This window comes from Chelonia mydas, chromosome 11 (assembly GCF_015237465.2).
Source record: "Chelonia mydas isolate rCheMyd1 chromosome 11, rCheMyd1.pri.v2, whole genome shotgun sequence".
Classification (NCBI taxonomy): Eukaryota; Metazoa; Chordata; order Testudines; family Cheloniidae; genus Chelonia; species Chelonia mydas.
The window spans coordinates 16,264,723-16,283,579 of NC_051251.2; positions in this window are offsets into that span (position 1 = coordinate 16,264,723).

Sequence of the window (18,857 nt, forward strand, 5' to 3'; positions counted from 1 at the left end):
CCCAAATAAATGTGTTAGTATCTCTAAGGTGCCACAGGACTCCTCGTTGTTTTATGAAGAATCAAGCCATTGATACTTGGACCTTCGATAGAACGCTTCAAAAACTGAACTTTGAAACCATTAAGATGTGCATTGTTGATGCAGATGGAACCATTATGCTCTTGAGCAAATACAGATGTAATCAACACACCTCTTGGGTGTGGTGTTCTGTTCTATCTAGTGGCACCGAGAGATAGATAAAATGAGTCTGCTCTACAACCTTAGCTAACAGTCTGTTGGTTTTTAGTTCATGCGGTAGAGGTTCATGCCCTAACCTCCAGAGGTCACCGGTTTCATCCCACCCACCGACGACGGGGGTCTGTCAGTGTTACAAGTGGGGGCTCGTCCAGGATTTCAACTGGGAAGTCTCTGAAGCTTGGGATGCGCTTCCTCAGCTAGGGGAAGTATGTAACCCACACACCTCTTGGGTGTGATGTTCTGTCCCATCTAATGGCACTGAGGCCACTTAGAGATAAAATGAGTCTGCTAACAGCCAGTTGGCTTTTAGCTCATGTGACAGAGGCTCATGCACTAAGCTCCAGAGGCCCCAGGTTCAATCCCGCCCGATGACCTGGGTCTGTTAGTGTTACACAGACACCAGTCAAGTAATCCTCTCAGACAGATAAATTTTCATATACTAATAGTTCATTAAACTACTTACCTGGAGTATTTCCATGAATAAGGATAAGTCACATAAGGAAAGAGTGCACGATCAGTCCAGACTTAGATACATAAGCACCAAAAATATATTATAAACATATTATACATTAAATAATTTTCAGCAATAACTTTCATTCAATGCATCTTTTATAAGAGGATCCAAAAATAATTTGAAAATATCTATTAATAAATACTCCCGCAATTACTACAATCACCATTTTACAAATGGGTGAAACTGAATCACTAAGAGGTGACGTGACTTGCTGAAATTCACAGAATGAGCCGCATTCAAAATTAGGAAGAACACCCAGAAATACTGATTGCTCATTCTTTGCTGTATCTACTAGCCTAGTCCCTCCAAATATGGTTCAACAGTGACACTTAAATTATGATTAAACATGGCAGGAGTGAAAGTTTTCAAAAATCCATGCTCAGTTGTGCTCCAAATTAATGTATATACCATTATCTCAGTAGTGATACCTGAATTGCATGCACAATCATGGTAAGTACATGGTCAAATTATGCATGAAACCACACACACTTTTCAGCACGAGCTGCTAAGAAAGACTACATTTAAAACCGGGTAAAGAAAAGCATTTTTCATTTGTTATTCACTAAATAAAAAAAATCATTGGACTTAATCCTCAAAATATTTATATGGTCTCTTTGCCACAGAATCTGAACACCTGATGGCTTATAAATGCTGATATTCTACCTGTTTCTTTATAAGATCTATACTGTACTGAGTGTAATGCAGAAATTCTGCTATGTAACTTCACACAGTGTTACTGAACTACTCCAGATAGAGATTATTTTCCTAAATTCCATTGGCTTTTACCTGCTTCAGATTATTTAAAAGGCAGGCATGCTACCCTCTTAATTTGACAGCTAAAATAAAGAAAAATAGCAACTTTAAAATTAGCTCTTTATTTAAAGTCATGACAACTTTTGGGATTTGAATATTTAATCTTCAGAACCAATTTAATTTGTCATTTGCTCTGACGCACAAATCATCCCATTGTGCAAAGACAAGTAGGGCTCAATGGGAAATATTTTTCCCATCCCATGAAAATTTGAGATTTCAGACACTTTCTCCAAACCAAATCAGGAGGAAATCAAAGTTGCAGATATTTTTCCACACCAAAACTCAAACATTTTGATTGATTTGAAATTTTTTTTATTTTGACCACTTAATTTTTTATTTTTATTTTTGTGCACATTACCACCTTACATTTCCAAACAAAAAGTCAGTTTGAACTGGAAAACCAAAAATTTCTGTTTAAAAATGTTGAAAAGGGACACGAGTCAAGAAATTTTTTAAAACTGACCCTTTGTTTTCATGAACCGGCACCCAAACTTTGTTTTCATGAACCGGCATTTTTGACCCAAAAAAGTCAACGTATTCTGCACATGCTCTAAGGACAAAGTCCCATATTCTGTGAGGTCAGTTTCGACCTAAATTATAAATAAAGCAAACAAATAATGTAAAAAAGGCAGCAGGATGAATCTGTTAGCCCATTTAAAAGGTCTCCACTTAGGATTAAATCCTGGCTCAATTGTATTCAATAGGTTTTTTGCTATTGACTTCAGTGGAGTCAGAATTTCACCCTTATAATCTAGGGGCGAATCTGACTTCCCTCCTCATTCGTGATATTGTCATGTTTGTTATTATTTGTGGTAAGGTAGTGCCTACAGACCACAACAGTTAACCCACTTCCCCAAGGGATAGTAGCGAGGTCAACAGAAGAATTCTTTCATCAATCTAGCACTGTCTACACCGGTCAGTATAGTTACATCCCTCAGGGGTGTAGATTTTTCATGCCCCTGAGATGTAGTTATAATCGATGTAGCGTAGACCAGGCCTAAATAAAAAAAAAAAGACAAAATAAAGGGTGGAAGACCAGACTGATTATCCCCATTTTACAAATGGGGAACTAAGGGCGGGGGGGTAGGGGGGGGAAGGGACTTTCAAAAGGTTACGCCATGAAGTGTATAGCCTTTTATTTTATTTAAACTGAATTTTGCAATGCAGTATTACACCACTGTGTGTTCAGCTCCGGTGGCTGCAGTTTCAAGCTCAGAGTGAAAGTCACCTCTGCTACTTGATTCAGATTTAGAGTCTCTAGGAACACAAAGACCAGGATAGTGACCACACATACATTTACAAGTGTAAGGTCTAGTCTGTTTTACAAGTTTTATTAAAGTTACAATTAAACTTATGATTACCCAAGAATATAGAAATTCTTTACAGACCTATGCACAAGTTACAAATAGGGTCGTACTCACATCCTCCTAGATAGTGTTAGGGTCTGATGGGTCTCTCATGGATTGATCAATAGAGGGATGGTTTCTGCTGGAGTTTCCCATAGGGAGCTCAATTTTCCTAATCTAGGCACCCTCTTTTCATAATGTGATTCTGACTATATCTCATTAGCATTTATTCACATAGTGCACCTTGCAGTTAGGGCATGTGTTAGAAAAGTGTGACTACTGGGTATCTTGTAAGCAAAACAAATATTGTTTTTGTAAATTTTAATGCAATAGCACCCATTGGGACATCTTTTCTCAATCTTGTGGCATAGGGTCATTTACTTATAGGCTTAAGAAAAGCTTGACATGGCCTAGTATGGCTATGCTCAAATCTTACAGGCGTCATGTTCCAGCCCCACTTCCTTAGATACCTAACACCTAATTATCCCTTCTAACTACTGATCAATTTTATACTTCTATAATCCTACAATTTAACTTTCTATATGACTAACATGTTAGTTGAATGAATTACAAAATGAACCAATTGACTACAAGTGTTTGCCAGCGCCAGGCACTGAATCCAGATCTTCCAAGTCACTGGGCAGAGCCTTAAGAAGATCAACCTCTCTCTGTGTAAATTCCTCAGAGAAATGACTCATTCTTTTAAAGACAGATTGGTGACCAATTATAATTGAAAGTCAATGGCAGTTCGTTGCCAGTGTCGCTTTTGTGCCTTTGAAAATGTTCTCCTTTGTCATTCTGCATCTCTCTGCCACTGTATAAACAAAAGTGGCTTTAAAACCCTTGGCTGGGGAAAATGTTGTATTGTAGAGTTTGGGGTTTTTAAATCAAAGTTCTGTAACAAAATGAGCGTGGGTGTAGCCACCCAGTTCTGCACAGACTGGGACAATAAAAAGATGAGTCTTCAGCAATAGCTTCAAATCAAAAAAAGTCTTTGGTGATATCGCCACAAAAAGTTATAGATGGAAATTTTCACACAAAGATCTCCCAAATTCATCACAGGTCAGGCATCGATATTAGCCCTATAAATTTCCATGCAAGGAAACTGACAGATTTGCTACAGGTCAGTAACCAGAGCAGGGATATCACAATGCATTACACAACTTGGCAAACACACTGCATTTTAATTTTTTTTTGTGCATGCTCAGGATAACTTACTTCCAACACCCTTACAGGAAGAGAGAGGTTTTTCGGTAATTACTTGCTTTAACTGTTGCCTTTTCTGTAGCCTCCTCTCAACCTACATCACCTTTCTTCATTTGGACATGCACCAACTGAAACATTAAATGTTTGTTTTATACTGTATATCTCAGGGCTGTGGTCAAGTGATATCTCAGGGGCAAATTGTGTCCCCTAGATCCATTCATTGTGGTCCCTCTGCACACGGATCCCACAGAGGTGGGGTTAATTGCCTTTTCAACACTGCCCTCCCTACACACACACTTCTTGGAACTCCACAAATGTTTTTCAGAGGCAGGATCCATGCAGAGAAAGGGATCAAGAGGGGATGGACCTAGAGAAGAGTGGGACTGAGGAGGCCACCTTATTTTTCCACCAGCTGTGCAGCAATTTCATTGAGAAAGTGAACGATTCCATGTTGGAAATTATTTATAGGGAACAGTAGGGCTGGCTGAAATTTTTTTGGTGAATATTTTTGATGGAAAGTGGGATTTCAGCTAAGAAATATTTCTTGCAAAGTGTTTATTTAACACTGAAAATTTGGGGTTTTCACTTGGAAGTGATTTGGCCAAAACCAGAAACCTTTTGGTCAAAAACGGAAAGAAAAAAAATCAATTTTGGATCAAAGTAGTTGAAGTTTCTTGGGGTTAGATGAGAATTTTCCCTGTGCCCACCCAGCTCTACTCAATATTGCGTGGTGCTGAACATTCCTTATAGGGGATGAAGGCTCTCAACCCTATTGAAATTAATGGGAGTTTAGTATGTTCACCATCTCAAAGGGGTCCTGAGCATCTCGCAGGATCTATCCCTTTCAGGAGCATTCCAAGGGCAACGACAATCAAGATGGGGACTGGAGGCCTCAGCTGCATGGCTCCAATAATGGTTCTGCCACAAAGACATCTTTGGGTCTCCAAGGTGCTTTAGGAGATTGTGGCAGATTTGTTGGCAAAAGCATAGCTCATTCTACTGGAAAGCCCCATCCCAGAATGGCTAGGGAAAACCCTACAATGGCATTCCTGCAGAGTTTCTCCCTCCAAGACACCTTTAAGTATTTCCAGGGGAGAACACTTCAGCCTTAAGCGTTTTCATTGTATCACTTATAGGAACCAGAATAACCATAACTGTCCTTTCATTTAAACAGACAAACACAGTAAGGGGGTATCAATTAATGGTTTCTTATTACCCTAGAAATGGCCACTTAAAACAGATAAGAGTTGCAATACCTATGCAGTCAGGAAACTGACAACACATCTCTGCCATGGAATAGCACAGATAAGAGCAAAAACCTCTGGTCAGCTTGTGCTTTATAGTTCATCGAGAGTGTATGTAATACTAAAAACACCATTATGTCATTATATACACTGACATAACACCCTCGCCTGGAATACTGTGATCAATTCTGTTCACTCATTAAAACAATAGAGCAGAAATAAAAGGCTTAGAAATACACAGCAAAAATTATTAGAGACTTGAGAAAATTAATTCGAGAGATTGAAAAAATTGGGACTGTATAGTTTACAGACCAGATTAACAAGTGGTATCGAAAATAATGCATACTAAAGAGAAGGTAAATCTGGCACTCCTGTTTATCCTCCAATTATACAAGAACAAGGTGACATTCAATGAACCTGAAAGGCGACAAATGAAAGAGTTATAAAAGGATATCATTTAATACCATGTGTAATTAACCAATGGCACTCACTGTTATAAGATGTCACACAGGTAGCAGGATTCCAAGAAAGATAAGGCACTTATATGGAAAATGAGAATGCCCGTAATTACATAAATAAAAGTTCAGAAGGATTTAAACCCTCATGCCACAGACCGTACACCTACTTGAAAGGAGTTAGGAAGAAACTTCCTGTGTACAAATTATGGTCTCGGAGGGGGTTCCTGCATCTTACTTTAAAGCAGTGGCTCTCAACCTTATCAGACTCCTGAAAGGGGTAGAGTAGTCTGGATTGCCTTGCGTACCCTCAAGTTTCACCTCACTTAAAAATGACTTGTTTACAAAATCAGACATTAAAATATAAAAAATGTCTCGCACACTATTACTGAGAAATTGCTTACTGTCTCATTTTTACCATATTATAAAATAAATTGGAATATAAATACACTTATATTTCAGTGCATAGTATATAGAGCAATATAAACAAGTCATTGTCTGTATGAAGTGTTAGCTTGTACTGACTTTACTAGTGCGTTTTATGTAGCCTGTTGTAAAACTAGGCAAATATCTAGATGAGTTGGCATACCCCCTGGAAGACCACTGTGTATCCCCAGTGGTTCATGTACCCCTCGTTGAGAACAACTGCTTTAAAGTGTCTAGTACTCACCAGTGTCAGAGACAAAATGATGGACTTAGATGGACCATTAATGTGACATATCCTATGGCATATCCTAGGTTTAACAGTAGAATTATTCATTCTAATTCTTCATTTAGCAAGTTTTCTATCCACCACTGGATGGGGAAATGGAGACAGAAAAAGGTATCTGGCCAACATTTTCATATATGCAGGAAGAGAGAAAAGCCTCAAAATCTTCCTTCCCAATTCAGCCATGTTGTTTTTATTTCTCTCTTCCAAATCCACGGATATGGTTCCATAACCCCATCACAATGGCCTCTAATGGCTTCTCATTTTAAGGTTTATTTCAGCTTAATGCCCAAGGCACCAGTTACTGAACATCAATGCACCAGAGACAAGAGAACTAAAGATATTATTTTAGTATTTTCTGTGCATTGCCACTTCATGGTTTACTTGAAAGCCCTTTCAATCCCACTGACATATGTGACACCACACACAAACCAGCAGAAATCTTTTTGTTTATTCAATTAAAAAGGGTTCTGTTCTTGTCCTCTTTCATATATTTGGAAGCTCTTGCCCAAGTCCATCTATGTGACAAACATGCCAGAAAGAAGTGTCAGATGAAATCATCCCTACTCTTCAAACCCCATGTATCCCCAATAATTTTTCAAAATTACATTATATCTTTCAGGCTCGATAATCAGCTGCTGTAAATTTGTGTAGTTCCATTGAAGTCAATATAACTGTGCCAACGTACAACTGGCCACTTATTTCAACCTGTTTTTTTTAAATGGCTGCCTTCTTATCTGATACATAATAGCTCTGCTTACATCTAACAACAACAATATTTTTTTTTAAAAAAAGACTTTTTTCTGAGTTTGTTGTATATTTTTTCCAGGTAATTAATGTGAAATTAATTCAATCTGCACCCTGTTTTATTTAACCAGAACCATATTTAATTAAAATAAATTTGTGATTTGAATACTGAATACTCAGTCCACCATTTAAAGAAAAAGAGGTGGAGTGAGAAGAAAATAAATAAGAAACAAAGATAGAAAAACAGAGTAGATAGATCACCAATACAGCCAAATAGAGATCAAAATTCAACACAGATCAAAATTCTGGAATAGACAAGGAAAGGCAGGTAAACTCAGTAAGTACGAAGTCTGATAAAGTTTCAACCGGAACAAAAATTGTAGGATAGAAACAGACAACAGGCTAATAAAGGTAAGTGGTTCGACAGAATTGTAGGGAAATAAACCTTGAATTTAAGATAATCCGATACAAGTCCTTGTCTTTTATATCAAAGTTGTTAAGTAATTAGTTTTATTGTCTAAAACAAACTTCTGATGTGATCTGAGTAACTCAGTGGGGCTATTCATGTAGTTGAAGTTAGGCAGATGCTAAATCAGGACCTTAGTGGGCAACAGAATTTTGCTCTGATCTGTATAATATTCATATTCCATGCTGAAGTTAGAAAAGGAGGTGTCATTGAATACGAGGACAGGAGGTGTACGGATATAAGGACAGATCGCTGTGGGACATCATGGCAGAGTGTTTGCAGGCAGGACCAGCTCTAGGCACCAGCAAAGCAAGCATGTGCTTGGGGTGGCACAATTCCAGGGGCAGCATTCCGGCCATTCTTTTTTTTTTTTTTTTTGGCTTGGGGAGTTGCGCTCTCTGAGCTTGGGGCAGCAAAAAACCTAGAGCCAGCCCTGTTTCTAGGTGTCAGGACATGCCCGTTTCCAGTCACCAAAAGAAGCAGATGGATAACAAAACCAAGTGAGCAAGATGCCTAATAATATATAGAAGGAGGTCATAGGAATAGGTATAGAAATTGGTTTGAGAAAGGTGATAGTGGAGATTTCCAGGCTCTGGGAAGTGAAGTTTAGTGATGAGAAGTTCACTACTGGTGGAGATAGAATTCAGTTTGAAAAGAGCACAGTAAAAACAGTCCGAAGATCAACAGAGAGGAAATCAATGGACTGTGAGTGACTGATAATTCCTATGATTAGGCAGGTTTGGGAATGGGAGGAGAAGATCAAGCCATGAACTCATTTTATTTACATGAAATGATGTTCAACATGGTGAGATGAGAAATAGGGTGTGGAACAGCAGAAAGGAATGGGAGGATAATAAGGAGGACAGTTATGAAAAATGAAAGACTGAGGACATTCGAGGTGGAAGACTGTAGCGTTAACAGATTTTGCATTACTTACACTATATTTTTCCCTTTTGCCCCTAACCTCTAACAACAAGTAGAAAGTGGATTGCACATGCCAGCCTAAGACAAGGCAGGATTCTAATAGCCACTGAAAAAAAAGTGCGACATGAAAAAGATGCTGCAATTTACAGGAAACGCGTGTATATAAAAGGGGATACTATTACAGTAAAATCCCTAGCATTGTCAGCCTGGTAGAGAACTGTAGTGCTTCTAGTTAAATTGATATATTGTTGAGGAGTCAATAAAATGTTGGTGGAAGCAAGCTTAGTTTGGGCTAAACTCAAGAGCTGTTGAGGCCCCAGTAGAAGGCAAAGAGGAGTTGTACTGAGCATGCTCAGTGTCTCTCCAAACAATCTAGTACTAATCTCAGTCAGTGCATGTGGCAATCAGGGTGGACACAGTCTGAATTGTCTCTCCTTTGCACGGACGTAAAAATCAGGATTAACTCAATTGTGGTCACCAGATTTTCACTGGTGGAAGGAGAGGAGAATCAGGCTTTATCACTTTGCTTCTGGAAAGAAGACATTCTTGGATAGCCCTGCATAACAAGTTTACATACTGAGTGACTGCCACCGTGCCTGAATGGGTCACAACTGAGAATACCAAATTCAGGACAAACTGCTGAGAAACAGGGCAGAGACACCCCCAAACTGGTGGTTATTCTTCGATAAGATATACCCAACCAACAACAAAAGTAAACTTCTGTTTCACCACACGGGCTAACAAGAAGTCAGAAATGCAGCCTCCTTAGGTATTCCAGTCCTGGATTCAACACCCAGAGATTAGACTTAATGAGAGGTTATTTAAAACCAGTTTCATCAACAAAAGGATTGTTCTAATCCCAAAGGACCAGCCACATTACTCAGGTGAATTTATTATCAGAACTTTTTAACTTTACTGTGCTTGTGCAGAGTACAAGTGTAAATTTCTTTTTCAAGTGTTACATTAAGAGCTTCTATTCCCACTGATACTGGTGTGACTTCACTGGCTCTAATGGAGGTTCTCATGATTCCCATTACATTAACAAGAGGAGAATCAGGTCCTGAAATTGGTTCTCTGACACAGGGCTCCCAGACTGTTCCCAAACATCATCACTGAGCAACAGGACCACCATCAGAGCAGCCACAGACTCCCATTTAATCTTAATTTTGAATAAATATTTGCAGGTGAAATATGGTGATAAATGGTCTGAAAAATCCTATGTCTGCCTGTACACAGAACTGAGAAAATGATGACCTGATCTTTGAACCTTGAATCTCACTGCTTTTTTTTTATTATTATTATTATTATTATTATTATTGGAAAAAAATAGATGGAGAAAAAGCAAAAGTGAATCAAAGAAGCTTCCTTTAGAAAAGATAAAAAAAAATATACAAAATGAGCTGATTTCTTTTCTGATGTTCCCGCTTCCGTGTTCTTGTGTTTCACTCTGTCATAGAACTTCAAGGATGTATGAAAGTGTAGTTAAGGCTTGGTGCCCTTTTATACACTTCTATAACTCTTCAAAAGACCATAGCATGAGCTGACTGAACACATGAAGAATGAACAGGTTTCAGACTGGTAGCCGTGTTAGTCTGTATCAGCAAAAACAACGAGGAGTCCTTGTGGCACCTTAGAGACTAAGACATTTATTTGGGCATAAGTTTTCATAGGCTAGAACCCCCTTCATCAGATGCAACTGATGAAGTGGGCTGTAGCCCATGAAAGCTTATGCCCAAATAAATGTGTTAGTATCTCTAAGGTGCCACAAAGACTCCTCGTTATTTTATGAAGAATCAAGCCATTGATACTTGGACCTTCAATAGAACACTTCAAAAACTGCACTTTAAAACCATTAAGATGTGCGTTGTTGATGCAGATGGAACCATTATGCTCTTGAGCAAATACAGATGTAATCAACACACCTCTTGGGTGTGGTGTTCTGTTCTATCTAGTGGCACCGAGAGATAGATAAAATGAGTCTGCTCTACAACCTTAGCTAACAGCCTGTTGGTTTTTAGTTCATGCGGTAGAGGTTCATGCCCTAACCTCCAGAGGTCACCGGTTTCATCCCACCCACTGATGACGGGGGTCTGTCGGTGTTACAAGTGGGGGCTCGTCCAGGATTTCAACTGGGAAGTCTCTGAAGCTTGGGATGCGCTTCCTCAGCTAGGGGAAGTATGTAACCCACACATCTCTTGGGTGTGATGTTCTATCCCATCTAGTGGCACTGAGACCACTTAGAGATAAAATGAGTCTGCTAACAGCCAGTTGGCTTTTAGCTCATGTGACAGAGGCTCATGCACTAAGCTCCAGAGGCCCCAGGTTCAATCCCGCCCACCGACGACCCAGGTCTGTTGGTGTTACACTGACACCAGCCAAGTAACCCTCTCACACAGATAAATTTTTATATACTAATAGTTCATTAAACTACTTACCAACAACAAAAGTAAACTTCTGTTTCACCACACGGTCTAACAAGAAGTCAGAAATGCAGACTCCTTAGGTATTCCAGTCCTGGATTCAACACCCAGAGATTAGACTTAATGAGAGGTTATTTAAAACCAGTTTCATCAACCAAAGGATTGTTCTAATCCCAAAGGACCAGCCACATTACTCAGGTGAATATATAACTCAGATCTTATCCAATAATCATGCTGTTGCCAATTCTTTAGTATCTAATATCTAAATGTTTATTTATAGAGAGAAAGAGAGGTGAGAGTTAAAATTGGTTAAAGGAATCAAATACATACAAACACTGCAAAGTTCTTGAAGCAGTGATGGACTAAAGTGCTGACTTGTTAAGTCTCTGGTTGCTTCCAAATGATTGGAAGGTCCTCAGTCCCTTGGTTAGAATGCTCCCATTAGTATAAGTCCATAGTTCAGAGGTTAGAAAGAGGCAGGAAAGAGGCCAAATGGAGATGTTTTCAGGGCCTTTATAGCTTCTGCCATGTAGAGGAAAACCCATTGTTCCAAACAAAGCCTTCAGCACAGCTTGTGCAAAAATACAGATAACAAGATGGCGTGTAGGATCACATGGTTTAGTCACATGCCCTTGCATTCTTCGCTGAGTCAAAGCAGGGGCCATTACCCTTACTCTAGTTAGAATGTTTACATGAAAGTCCATCAGTTGTGGATAGGCCTCTTCCATGATCCATTGTGAGTTAAGTGTTCTTAGATGGACCATTCAACTTGAATAGTCCCTTCACAATGTCCTGGCTAAATACCTTGTGGGTGTTACCCAGAAGCAAACACATTTGAAATACAGGTATATAGCCAATATTCATAACTTTAGATTAAAAATTATACATGCATACAAGTAGGATAATCATATTGAGCAAGCCATAAAACTTTTCCATTGACACCTTACTTAACACACTTTGTACAAGATTTGTTGCTATTATATAACAGTGATAGCAACAATGATCTACATCAGTGACTGCGTTCGCCATTCCCGGCCAATGGGAGTTGCAGGAAGCGGTGCAGGCCACAGGGACATGCTGGCGACAGCTTCTCGCAGCTCCCATTGGCTGGGAACGGCAAACCGGAGCCACTGGATGCTGCAGACGGCCATGCAAATGTAAACAAACTATCTGGCGGCCCGCCAGCGGATTACCCTGACCGGCCACAGGTTGCCTACCACTGCTCTACATGGTCATATTTTAATCCTATAACATCAGAGTGGCCACTATTGGAAGGGTTTAGAAAGGGAAAGTACACCCATAGATTAGGAATAATCTGTGGCTACATAGGCAGAAAGACTGGCTGTCTCTCTGAATGGGAACAGTGACAGAGGCTGTTTACAATGTATGGGGGCTGAAATAACACCAGGATTTAATCCTTTTGTTAGGGTTCCTTCCCCACTCTGAACTCTAGGGTACAGATGTGCGGACCTGCATGAAGACCCCTAAGCTTATTCTTACCAGTTTAGGTTAAAAACTTGTCCAAGGTACAAAATTTGCCTTGTCCTTGAACAGTATGCTGCCACCACCAAGCGTTTTAAAGAAAGAACAGGGAAAGAACCACTTGGAGACGTCTTCCCCCAAAATATCCCCCCAAGCCCTACACACCCCCTTTCCTGGAGAGGCTTGAGAATAATATCCTAACCAATTTGTTACAAAATCATCAAAGACCCAAACCCCTGGATCTTGGAACAATGGAAAAATCAGTCAGGTTCTTAAAAGAAGGATTTTATTAAAAAAAAAAAAAAAAAAGAAAGGTAAAAATCATCTCTGTAAAATCAGGATGGAAAATACTTTCCAGAGTATTCAGATTCAAAACACAGAGGATCCCACTCTGGGCAAAACCTTAAAGTTACAGAAAACAGGAATAAGCCTCCCTCTTAACAAAGGAAAAATTCACATAAAACAAAAGATAAACTAATTCGCCTTGCCTGGCTTACCTATACTGGTTGCAATATTGGAGACTTGGATTTCTGTCTGGCCTCTCTCAGTCCCAAGAGAGAACAACCACATAAACAAAGAGCACAAACAAAAGCCTCTCCCCCCCCAAGATTTGAAAGTATCTTGTTCCCTTATTGGTCCTTTGGGTCAGGTGTCAGCCAGGTTAGCTGAGCTTCTTAACCTGTTACAGGTAAAAGGAAGTTGCCTCTGGCCAGGAGGGATTTTATAGCACTGTATTCAGAAAGATGGTTACCCTTCCCTTCATTTTTATGACTCCTTTGAATTAAGGAGAAGGCCTTAGAAAGCTGGTATTGTGCTAAAGATATGCTCAGTGGAAGGAGGAGAGTTCATATGATCTAATTAAAATTATGAAAAGGGAAGATTAAATGGATCAATTTAAACTATTCACACTTGCTTAAACCACCAAATCCAGAGGGTATGAGTGCAAATAGGAAATAGATTACCACAAAAGTTATTAAAGCAAAAGGCAACAAAGATTTCAAACTAAAAAGGCATCGAAAATGAGTTTCCCAAATAGCTAAATTCTTGAGAAGATAAGGCAATATGAAGAGTAAATAGACAATTTGAAGTAAAGCTATCAACAAGGGACCGGCTTCATGGGCCAAGTGACCTTTTCTTATTTCATGGAGGCTTTTTAATCTGATGTAAATTACATAAGATTTTAAAAACCTTATCTAGATATACCTTCAGTACATTTTTAGTGTTCTCTGATAAACTATGTGAAGTATTATTTAATATCTTAGTTATGGTATATTCTTCTAAAACTTAATTTCCTCTGCCACTAAACAGTATTGTGATTTCCCCTTTTGATGAGCACTTGTGCTTTCACATTAATGGAGCAAGCTTATGTGCAGAATATCTAATTCTTTTTCTACTTCTAATATTCTTTAGCATTTTCCCCCTCCTTGACTTGCAGAATTATGATACACATTCAAATAACAGAGTTGCTGCTTTTGCCAGGAACACAGCACCTACAATTAAAACTGATTGTATGAGAAGACTTCTCAAAAGATGAACAATGCAGTACCAGTGTGGAAAGGAAAACAGTTTCTGCACATTAGGTGCATACTATGTGGGTCTCAGCTGAGCTATAAATCAGAGTAGGCTCTCGGTTTCGAAATGCAAAAAGCAGATTTAAAACTGGGTTCATAAATGTGAAATACTGGATTGCTGGGTATATGAGAGAGAATAGAATCTATGTCCATGTTAGCCGCCTGTAGTATAGCCAATAAAATACATTATAAATAGCTCCCCCTGAGGAAAGCGAAGAAAATATTATAGGATAAAAAGGCTGAAAAGGAGGGCAAGAAGAGGGAAAATATGGTTTAGCTATATGGAACTCTGAAGTATTCTGCTTTTCAGCAACCATCCTAAAATGTAAGCATTAAAACTAGGGCTGTCGATTAATTGCAGTTAACTCATGCGATTAACTCAAAAATTAAAGAAGATACCAATGTAAAATTTCTAAAGAGAGCTACAGCACTCAACCTGAGATTTAGGAATCTGAAAGGGAAGAGGTGTGGAACATGCTTTCAGAAGTCTTAAAAGAGCAACAGTCTGATGCGGAAACTACAGAACCCGAACCACCAAAAAAAAAGTGGGGGGGCCAAATCAACCTTCTACTGGTGGCATCTGACTCAGATGATGAAAATGATCATGCATCAGTTTGCACTGCTTTGGATCGTTATTGAGCAGAACCTGTCATCAGCATGGACACGTCCTCTGGAATGGTGGTTGAAGCATCAAGGGACATATGAATCTTTAGCGCATCTGACATGTAAATATCTTGCAATGCCGGCTATAACAGTGTCATGCAAATGCCTGTTCTCATTTTAAGGTGACAAAGTAAACAAGAAGCAGGCAGCACTATCTTCTGCAAATGTAAACAAACTTGTTTGTCTGAGCAATTGTCTGAACAAGAAGTAGGACTGATTGGATTGTAGGCTCTAAAGTTTTACACTGTTCTATTTTTAAATGCAGAGGTTTTTTGTACAGAACTCTACATTTGTAAGTTCAACTTTCATGATAAAGAGATTGCACTACAGTATTTGTATTAGGTGAATTGAAAAATACTATTTATTTTGTTTTTTTACAGTTCAAATATTTGTAATAAAACAATAAATATAAAGTGAGCACTGTACACTTTGTATTCTGTGTTGTAACTGAAATCAATATATTTGAAAATGTAGAAAACATCCACAAATATTTAAATAAATGGTATTTATTATTATTAACAGTGCAATTATTCACACAATTACTTATTTTAAAATTGCTTGACAGCCCTAATTAAAACTAAAAAATATGGCTGTTGGAAAAATTTTGATGCAACTGTTTCTCCATTGGAATTTACAGATTCGTCAAAATAAAAAAAGGTCTGTGGAGATGGTTGATTTCTATGAAATTCCTCTGGAAGCCTGCCTGGCTCCTCAGTAGCCCTCTTGGAGAGCCTAGGCTTACAAAGGTCCATTGTTCCAGGACAGCCAATCATCCATACTGCCCTGAGGCCAAGGACTCCAGGGCTTCTCAGATCCACAGCTCTGAGATAGCCTGTGAGGTGGACTGTGGCAGAATCAGGGACACCAGGGCTTCCAGGGTCTGCAACTCTAGAACAGTCCACCTGATGCGCTGCCCCAGAGTCAGGACTCCACTCTCTTTCAGGGAGAATGTGGAAATGTTTGGGTTTCTTCCAAACTGGAAGAAACCCACATTTTAAAGTAGAGAAAAACTCTGAAATGGAACATCTCTCTTCCCAGCACGACTAAGGAGTGCAATCCTGGCACTATTTAAGTGAGTGACGATTTTGCCCCTGACTTCAGTGGAGACAAGATTTCATGAAGACTCTATGAGCAGAAAATGAAGTAAATGTGGGAGATTATGTTCTTTTTTTTTAAAATCATACTCTCCTCCACCCTCTTTTATCTGTTTTCTGCTCAGTGATTGTGGAAAATTACGACATTTACAAAGCAAACTAGTCTCAAAATTATTGGAGATTTTTGCTTTAGAGGAGAGTAGTTTGTCATGGCAGAAGCGTTGCCTTGGTCACTAGTTAACATACAGAAGTCACACTTTCAGAGAGCACAATAGTCTCCATACATTTGATTTTATTCTCTATTACAAGTTTGCTAAAGAGCTTGGGATCCACAGAAGAGGAGCTACAGATATTCCCCCTTTGTGGAGTTGTACTGATTGGGAGGGGCACAGGAAGTTGACAACCAGCAGACACCTTAGACTCCTTGTTCCTTCAGAGGAGACTCCCACAAAGAGGACAGATTTGTCAGCCTGCCAATTTCTTGGCCCCAGTGTTCTCTCTCTCTCTCTGCTTTGTTCAAGTGCTGCACATGGCGCTCCTCGCAGGCCAGTCTCCAGCGTCCTTTCCGCCATTGCATCAACTCCATGATATGCATGTATATGCTGAACACTGTACTTTGGTTCCACGGCTGGTTTTGCACAACCTGAGCGCTGTATAAGTGTATTTTGAGACCAGAGGCCAAATTTTCTGCTGGTGCCAATGAATGGTGAAGTCTTCTACAAGAACAGCAAGTATAATGTGTATATGAGGAGTACAGATTCCCTCACACCTTTATGGATACTAGAAGTTCAGGATCCTTCACACCATGCCACTGTGTGTTAAGACCATTCTAGTACTACTGTACTGTACTGTATTAATACTACCTTGCACCTTTAAAGCTGGTCTGTCTACCTCTAAAAGCTCCCAGACTGAAATTCTTGGCTTCTCTCTTGTAACTGCAAACAGTGCAAGTGTGCTATTATACCTGTGGCTTCCAGCAGCCAGAAGACGCTGCCTGCAAAGTGGTAAAATAGTACTTTAAATTCAGCTGCACTGTAACAAATAGACACTGTAAGACAACAGCAAATAGACCAGCAGTGTAAATGTACCATTACTGCAAAAGAAGAGTGATAATTAAAAGTTTGGGTTTTAAAAAAATATTTTGAGGGCCAATGATAATTAAAGAGGGAGATGAAGAGAATCAGAGTAAAAGAACCCAGATTCTATTTCTGTGATGCTTTAAAGGCACTGTAGGCTTCTAATACAATTTTCAAAAGTCTTTCAGATGGAAGGGGGAGAGATTATGATGCATAAGTAGAATATTTTACAGGGAGATGCTCCGGAAATTTTATCATCTGAGGTGAAAGGAGAGATGCATTGACATTCCATAAATGAATTTAAAATTCTAAAGTTAATTAAAATACACATGCTACTGCCTTTCACTCCTATAAGCTCACTGTAATGAGATGTACAATTATGTTGCTAGCTTGCATCCTACTGATGGAATAACCGCACAATTTTAGTAGACTATCAGCTGTGTTAAGAGGAGCTCCTTCAAACATTAAATTTTTCATTAATCATAATTTCCTTCAATCTTAAATCAAATGTGTTGTACATGAATAGTTTTGCAAGAACTCTTGATCCTTATCAAAGAGAAACCTTTATGCAGTCCCAGGCTTTTAAGCACACTGCTGCTCAGAGCTCACTGCACCAACTTTACCTAATTTGTTTTGCAGGAAAGTTTTATACCAGAATCAAACTCAAAGAACAAATGTTGTTTAGTAAAGGAGAAAAAGACCCAAAAGGCGAAGTTTGCTTAGTGTTCCTTTTGCTTTCAGAGTAAAAGAGAGAAACTCAGTCTGTTTTGACAAGCAACTTGACTGGCAAAATAAAATGATTTTGCAAGTGAAAACAGCTTTCCATTTTACAAAATGGAAAGCTGTGTAATCACCAGTGAGAGAGAGTTGAAGGTCTAAGGTGTGATTCATCTTCCTCAGCCAGTGTCACAATGGAGAGACCTTGAAAAAGTCAAGTAGTTATGGGAAGGCTAGTTTATGTCGTGGAGATCATGGATTCTGTGACTTCTGGACACCTTTGTGACATTTTCCACTTCAGCCGTGGGGCAACATTGGGTGCCCCTGCAGCTCCCAGCTGCCACAGGTGCCAGGGAGCCCCCGCAGACTCCCCTGCCCCTTGGTAAGATAATCCTTATGGCTCTCTGATCTGGATTCAAATGTCTGGCTAGGCTAGCTCTTAGTAGCCTGACCTTTAGTCTCTCCTCGACCTCCTGGGTGTCTTTTCAATGTCCCAGAAATCCCCAAAGGACTCTGTCTTCCCTTGGGTAGGAATATGGATGGTAGGAGGGTCCTCCCTGGACTTGATGTGTCTCTCCTACCCAGCCCAAACTAAAAGTAAGACAAAACCCTTAGTCTCCAAGTTCCGGTTTATGATAGGGTAGTATCAAGGTAGTCTGGGAAACAGAGACCTGAGCTTCTCTAGCTGTTGCAGTCCAGGAGTGAGTCACCTAGAGGCTGTATGTCAAGGGGTTACACTTGACATTTACTGTCAAGCAAGTGCCATTGATAGGCTTTATATATATATATATATATATATATATATATATATATATATATATATATTATACACACACACACACACACACACATATATAGATAGATAGATAGATACACACACACAGTGTACAACTGCTTTGCTAGATCCTTTGAGTGACTATGGTGGGATAAGTTCTGCTCGCAGGGCCTGCTCCAATGAGAATCTTTTCACTGACCTCAATGAGCTTTTGAATAGCCTTCAGCCATTTCCCTAAAAACCCACTGATATCAGTGGATTTGTAAAGAGCAGAATTTGGCCCTGGTAACATAAGTAGATTTCAGATTTCAGTTTGGATACATACACACACACACACACACACACACACACACATAGCACAGATGACCGGATTTATATACATACATACATACACACAC